This window comes from Oncorhynchus keta, chromosome 10 (assembly GCF_023373465.1).
Source record: "Oncorhynchus keta strain PuntledgeMale-10-30-2019 chromosome 10, Oket_V2, whole genome shotgun sequence".
In the NCBI taxonomy this organism is placed as follows: domain Eukaryota; kingdom Metazoa; phylum Chordata; class Actinopteri; order Salmoniformes; family Salmonidae; genus Oncorhynchus; species Oncorhynchus keta.
In genome coordinates this window covers 76,635,979-76,643,336 of record NC_068430.1, presented here as the reverse complement: position 1 = coordinate 76,643,336, position 7,358 = coordinate 76,635,979, and the positions used below count along the sequence as shown (strand labels likewise).

The 7,358-nt window shown below is 53.1% G+C and overlaps 1 long non-coding RNA gene across 1 annotated transcript; it reads left to right on the top strand.

Annotated features, from left to right (window-relative positions):
• Positions 1 to 6,482: 6,482 nt before the first annotated feature.
• Positions 6,483 to 7,152, top strand: LOC127932396 (uncharacterized). Its single transcript, XR_008145125.1, has 3 exons — positions 6,483 to 6,626; positions 6,674 to 6,861; positions 6,980 to 7,152. It is a non-coding gene; the product is annotated as an uncharacterized LOC127932396 (long non-coding RNA).
• The last annotated feature ends 206 nt before the right edge of the window (positions 7,153 to 7,358 follow it).

Sequence of the window (7,358 nt, the reverse complement as noted above, 5' to 3'; positions counted from 1 at the left end):
ACCTGCCGCCCCTCCACCACTCTATCCACTAGGCTACCTGCCGCCCCTCCACTCTATCCACTAGGCTACCTGCCGCCCCTCCACTCTACCTCCACTCTATCCACTAGGCTACCTGCCGCCCCTCCACTCTATCCACTAGGCTACCTGCCGCCCTCCACTCTAACCACTAGGCTACCTGCCACCCCTCCACTCTATCCACTAGGCTACCTGCCGCCCCTCCACTCTATCCACTAGGCTACCTGCCGCCCCTCCACTCTATCCACTAGGCTACCTGCCGCCCCTCCACTCTATCCACTAGGCTACCTGCCGCCCCTCCACTCTATCCACTAGGCTACCTGCCGCCCCTCCACTCTATCCACTAGGCTACCTGCCGCCCCTCCACTCTATCCACTAGGCTACCTGCCGCCCCTCCACTCTATCCACTAGGCTACCTGCCGCCCCTCCACTCTATCCACTAGGCTGCCTGCCGCCCTCCACTCTATCCACTAGGCTACCTGCCGCCCTCCACTCTATCCACTAGGCTGCCTGCCGCCCCTCCACTCTATCCACTAGGCTGCCTGCCGCCCCTCCACTCTATCCACTAGGCTGCCTGCCGCCCTCCACTCTATCCACTAGGCTGCCTGCCGCCCCTCCACTCTATCCACTAGGCTACCTGCCGCCCCTCCACCCCTCCACTCTATCCACTAGGCTACCTGCCGCCCTCCACTCTATCCACTAGGCTACCTGCCGCCCTCCACTCTATCCACTAGGCTACCTGCCGCCCTCCACTCTATCCACTAGGCTACCTGCCGCCCCTCCACTCTATCCACTAGGCTACCTGCCGCCCTCCACTCTATCCACTAGGCTACCTGCCGCCCCTCCACTCTATCCACTAGGCTACCTGCCGCCCTCCACTCTACCACTGGGCTACCTGCCGCCCCTCCACTCTATCCACTAGGCTACCTACCCCTCCACTCTATCCACTAGGCTACCTGCCGCCCTCCACTCTATCCACTAGGCTACCTGCCGCCCCTCCACTCTATCCACTAGGCTACCTGCCGCCCCTCCACTCTAACCACTAGGCTACCTGCCGCCCCTCCACTCTATCCACTAGGCTACCTGCCGCCCCTCCACTCTATCCACTCCGCCCCTCCACTCTATCCACTAGGCTACCTGCCGCCCCTCCACTCTATCCACTAGGCTACCTGCCGCCCCTCCACTCTATCCACTAGGCTACCTGCCGCCCCTCCACTCTATCCACTAGGCTACCTGCCGCCCCTCCACTCTATCCACTAGGCTACCTGCCGCCCTCCACTCTATCCACTAGGCTACCTGCCGCCCCTCCACTCTATCCACTAGGCTACCTGCCGCCCCTCCACTCTATCCACTAGGCTACCTGCCGCCCCTCCACTCTATCCACTAGGCTACCTGCCGCCCCTCCACTCTATCCACTAGGCTACCTGCCGCCCTCCACTCTATCCACTAGGCTGCCGCCCCTCCACTCTATCCACTAGGCTACCTGCCGCCCCTCCACTCTATCCACTCTAGGCTACCTGCCGCCCCTCCACTCTAACCACTAGGCTACCTGCCGCCCCTCCACTCTATCCACTCTAACCACTAGGCTACCTGCCGCCCCTCCACTCTAACCACTCTACCTGCCACCCCTCCACTCTAACCACTAGGCTACCTGCCACCCCTCCACTCTATCCACTAGGCTACCTGCCACCCCTCCACTCTATCCACTAGGCTACCTGCCACCCCTCCACTCTATCCACTAGGCTACCTGCCTCCACTCTATCCACTAGGCTACCTGCCGCCCCTCCACTCTATCCACTCTACCTGCCGCCCTCCACTCTAACCACTAGGCTACCTGCCGCCCTCCACTCTATCCACTAGGCTACCTGCCGCCCCTCCACTCTATCCACTAGGCTACCTGCCGCCCCTCCACTCTAACCACTAGGCTACCTGCCTCCACTCTATCCACTAGGCTACCTGCCGCCCCTCCACTCTATCCACTAGGCTACCTGCCGCCCTCCACTCTAACCACTAGGCTACCTGCCACCCTCCACTCTAACCACTACCTGGCCCCTCCACTCTATCCACTAGGCTACCTGCCCCCCTCCACTCTAACCACTAGGCTACCTGCCACCCCTCCACTCTAACCACTAGGCTACCTGCCACCCCTCCACTCTAACCACTCCCTCCACCCCTCCACTCTAACCACTAGGCTACCTGCCACCCCTCCACTCTAACCACTAGGCTACCTGCCACCCCTCCACTCTATCCACTAGGCTACCTGCCACCCCTCCACTCTAACCACTAGGCTACCTGCCACCCCTCCACTCTATCCACTAGGCTACCTGCCACCCCTCCACTCTAACCACTAGGCTACCTGCCACCCCTCCACTCTATCCACTAGGCTACCTGCCACCCCTCCACTCTAACCACTAGGCTACCTGCCACTCTATCCACTAGGCTACCTGCCACCCTCCACTCTACCACTAGGCTCCTGCCGCCCCTCCACTCTAACCACTAGGCTACCTGCCACCCCTCCACTCTAACCACTAGGCTACCTGCCACCCTCCACTCTAACCACTAGGCTACCTGCCACCCCTCTAACCACTAGGCTACCTGCCACCCCTCTAACCACTAGGCTACCTGCCACCCCTCCACTCTAACCACTAGGCTACCTGCCACCCCCACTCTAACCACTAGGCTACCTGCCCTCTCCACTCTAACCACTCTACCTGCCACCCCTCCACTCTAACCACTAACCACTAGGCTACCTGCCACCCCTCCACTCTAACCACTAGGCTACCTGCCACCCCTCCACTCTAACCACTAGGCTACCTGCCACCCCTCCACTCTAACCACTAGGCTACCTGCCACCCCTCCACTCTAACCACTAGGCTACCTGCCACCCCTCCACTCTAACCACTAGGCTACCTGCCACCCCTCCACTCTAACCACTAGGCTACCTGCCACCCCTCCACTCTAACCACTAGGCTACCTGCCACCCCTCCACTCTAACCACTAGGCTACCTGCCACCCCTCCACTCTAACCACTAGGCTACCTGCCACCCCTCCACTCTAACCACTAGGCTACCTGCCACCCCTCCACTCTAACCACTAGGCTACCTGCCACCCCTCCACTCTAACCACTAGGCTACCTGCCACCCCTCCACTCTAACCACTAGGCTACCTGCCACCCCTCCACTCTAACCACTAGGCTACCTGCCACCCCTCCACTCTAACCACTAGGCTACCTGCCACCCCTCCACTCTAACCACTAGGCTACCTGCCACCCCTCTAACCACTAGGCTACCTGCCACCCCTCCACTCTAACCACTAGGCTACCTGCCACCCCACTCCACTCTAACCACTCTAGGCCACCTGCCACCCCTCCACTCTAACCACTAGGCTACCTGCCACCCCTCCACTCTAACCACTAGGCTACCTGCCACCCCTCCACTCTAACCACTAGGCTACCTGCCACCCTCCACTCTAACCACTAGGCTACCTCCACCCCTCCACTCTAACCACTAGGCTACCTGCCACCCCTCCACTCTAACCACTAGGCTACCTGCCACCCCTCCACTCTAACCACTAGGCTACCTGCCACCCTCCACTCTAACCACTAGGCTACCTGCCACCCTCCACTCTAACCACTAGGCTACCTGCCACCCCTCCACTCTAACCACTAGGCTACCTGCCACCCCTCCACTCTAACCACTAGGCTACCTGCCACCCCTCCACTCCTGCCACCCTAACCACTAGGCTACCTGCCACCCCTCCACTCTAACCACTAGGCTACCTGCCACCCCTCCACTCTAACCACTAGGCTACCTGCCACCCCTCCACTCTAACCACTAGGCTACCTGCCACCCTCCACTCTAACCACTAGGCTACCTTCACTAAACTAGGCTACCTGCCACCCCTCCACTCTATCCACTAGGCTACCTGCCACCCCTCCACTCTAACCACTAGGCTACCTGCCACCCCTCCACTCTAACCACTAGGCTACCTGCCACCCTCCACTCTAACCACTAGGCTACCTGCCACCCCTCCACTCTAACCACTAAACTACCTGCCACCCTCCACTCTAACCACTAGGCTACTCTAACCACTAGGCTCCTGTACTTATCCACCCCTCCACTCAACCACTAGGCTACCTGCCACCCCTCTAACCACTAGGCTACCTGCCACCCCTCCACTCTATCCACTAGGCTACCTGCCACCCCTCCACTCTATCCACTAGGCTACCTGCCGCCCCAAAAACACTAACATGTCAGTGTCAAAGACGCCGTGGTTGAAGGTTTTGGAAGTCAAAACATCAAGACGACATCGCAGAAGAAGTCACACATTTCAATCATTTAATTTCTCAATGCAGCCGATCTCCAAGGAGACAAAACATACATAGCAAATGTAAAAAGCATTCATAAACATATATAAAGCTTCAGGGTCAATTCCCTTTCAATTCAGGAAGGGAAACGAGATACCTAGTCAGTTGCACAACACAATGCATTCAACTGAAATGTGTCTCCTGTATGTATTTCATCAAACCCCTCTGAATCAGAGGGTTCTGCCTTAATCAATGTCCACGTCGATTAAGTACACTGACATTTCAATTCCAATTCTCTTCCAATACTTTTCAATGAGGGAAATTTGGAATTTGTTCACTTTCTGAAATGACTGGAATTGAAAATGTTATTGACCCTAACCTTGACATATACAGTTGAAGTCGGAAGTTTACATACACCTAGGCCAAATACATTTAAACTCAGGTTTTCACAATTACTGACATTTAATCCTAGTAAAAATTCCCTGTCTCAGGTCAGTTAGGATCACCACTTTATTATAAGAATGAGAAATGTCAGAATAATAGTAGAGAGAATGATTTATCTCCGCTTTGATTTCTTTCATCACATCCCAGTGGGTCAGGAGTTTACATTCACTCAATTAGTATTTGGTAGCATTGCCTTTAAATGGTTTAACTTGGGTCAAACGTTTCGAGTAGCCTTCCACAAGCTTCCCACAATAAGTTGGGTGAATTTTGGCCCATTCCTCCTGACAGAGCTGGTATGACTGAGTCAGGTTTGTAGGCCTCCTTGCTCGCACACGCCTTTTCAGTTCTGCCCACAAATCTTCCATGAGATTGAGGTCAGGGCCTTGTGATGGCCACTCCAATACCTTGACTTTGTTGTCCTTAAGCCATTTTGCCACAACTTTGGAAGTATGCTTGGGGTCAATGTCCATTTGGAAGACCCATTGCGACCAAGTTTTAACTTCCTGACTGATGTCTTGAGATATTGCTTCAATATATCCACATAATTTTCTTACCTCGTGATGCCATCTATTTTGTGAAGTGCACCAGTCCCTCCTGCAGCAAAGCACCCCCACAACATGATGCTGCCAAACCCGTGCTTCACAGTTGAGATGGTGTTCTTCGGTCTGCATGCATCCCATTTTTTCCCCCAAACATAACGATGGTCATTATGGCCAAACAGTTCTATTTTTGTTTCATCAGACCAGAGAACATTTCTCCAAAAAGCACAATCTTTGTCCCCACCTGCAGTTGCAAACCGTAGTCTGGCTTTTTTATGGCGGTTTTAGAGCAGTGGCTTCTACCTTGCCAAGCTGTCTTTCAGGTTATGTCAATATAAGACTTGTTTTACTGTGGATATAGATACTTTTGTACATGTTTCCTCCAGCATCTTCACAAGGTCCTTTGCTGTTGTTCTGGGATTGAATTGCACTTTTCGCACCAAAGTACGTTCATCAGAACACGTCTCCTTCCTGAGCGGTATGACGGCTGCGTGGTCCCATGGGGTTTATACTTGCATACTATTGTTTGTATAGATGAACGTCGTACCATCAAGCATTTGGAAATTGCTCCCAAGGATGAACCAGACTTGTGGCGGTCTACATTATTTTCTTTTGAGGTATTGGCTGATTTCTTAAGTTTTTCCCATGTCAAGCAAAGAGGCACCGAGTTTGAAGGTAGGCCTTGAAATAATTGGAGGTGTACCTGTGGAAGTGACTCAAATTATGTAAATTAGTCTATCAGAAGCTTCTAAAGCTATAACATCATTTTCTGGAATTTTCCAAGCTGTTTAAAGGCACAGTCAACTTAGTTTATGTAAATGTCTGACCCACTGGAATTGTGATACAGTGAAATATAAGTGAAATAGTCTGTCTGTAAACAATTGTTGGAAAAATGACTTGTGTCATGCACAAAGTAGATGTCCTAACCAACTTGCCAAAACTATAGTTTGTTAACAAGAAATGTGTGGAGTGGTTGAAAAACAAGTTAATGATTCCAACCTAAGTGTATGTAACCTTCTGACTTCAACTGTACATAAAATGTATATAATCACACATAAAATAAACATACGTTAGATATACATGATTTGATAACTATCAAAAAAATGTAATCACTTCAACTGCTCATCTCTCCTCCAACCAGACCAAATACGAATGAGGAGAGAAAGAGAGTGTGAAGAGGCAGGTAGAGTAGGAGGGAGTGGGGTGGAAAGAGAGAGTGAAGAGGCAGGTAGAGGAGGAGGGAGTGGGGTGGAAAGAGAGAGAGTGAAGAGGCAGGTAGAGTAGGAGGGAGTGGGGTGGAAAGAGAGAGAGTGAAGAGGCAGGTAGAGGAGGAGGGAGTGGGGTGGAAAGAGAGAGAGTGAAGAGGCAGGTAGAGTAGGAGGGAGTGGGGTGGAAAGAGAGAGAGTGAAGAGGCAGGTAGAGTAGGAGGGAGTGGGGTGGAAAGAGAGAGAGTGAAGAGGCAGGTAGAGTAGGAGGGAGTGGGGTGGAAAGAGAGAGAGTGAAGAGGCAGGTAGAGTAGGAGGGAGTGGGGTGGAAAGAGAGAGAGTGAAGAGGCAGGTCATTCATCCCCTAGGAGGGAGTGGAAAGGTGGAAAGAGGTAGACTGAGGGGTGAAGAGGCAGGTCAGGTCAGAGACAGACTGAGATGGGGTGGAAAGAGAGAGAGTGAAGAGGCAGGTAGAGTAGGAGGGAGTGGGGTGGAAAGAGATCAACAGAGAGCTACAGTAACAAGAGACAGCTGAGATGAGTCCCTTCACTTGTCAGCTCATTACATAGTGTCACCTGCACTGATAACCCCACATCATTCATCCCCCTCTCCTCCTTCCCTTGTTCACAGACAGACTGATAACCCCACATCATTCAACCCCACATCATTCATCCCCCTCTCCTCCTTCCCTTGTTCACAGACTGATAACCCCACATCATTCATCCCCCTCTCCTCCTTCCCTTGTTCACAGACTGATAACCCCACATCATCATTCCCCACATAATTCACTCTTCTCCTTCCTTTGTTCATCCCCACATCATTCCTCCTCCTTCCCTTGTTCACAGACAG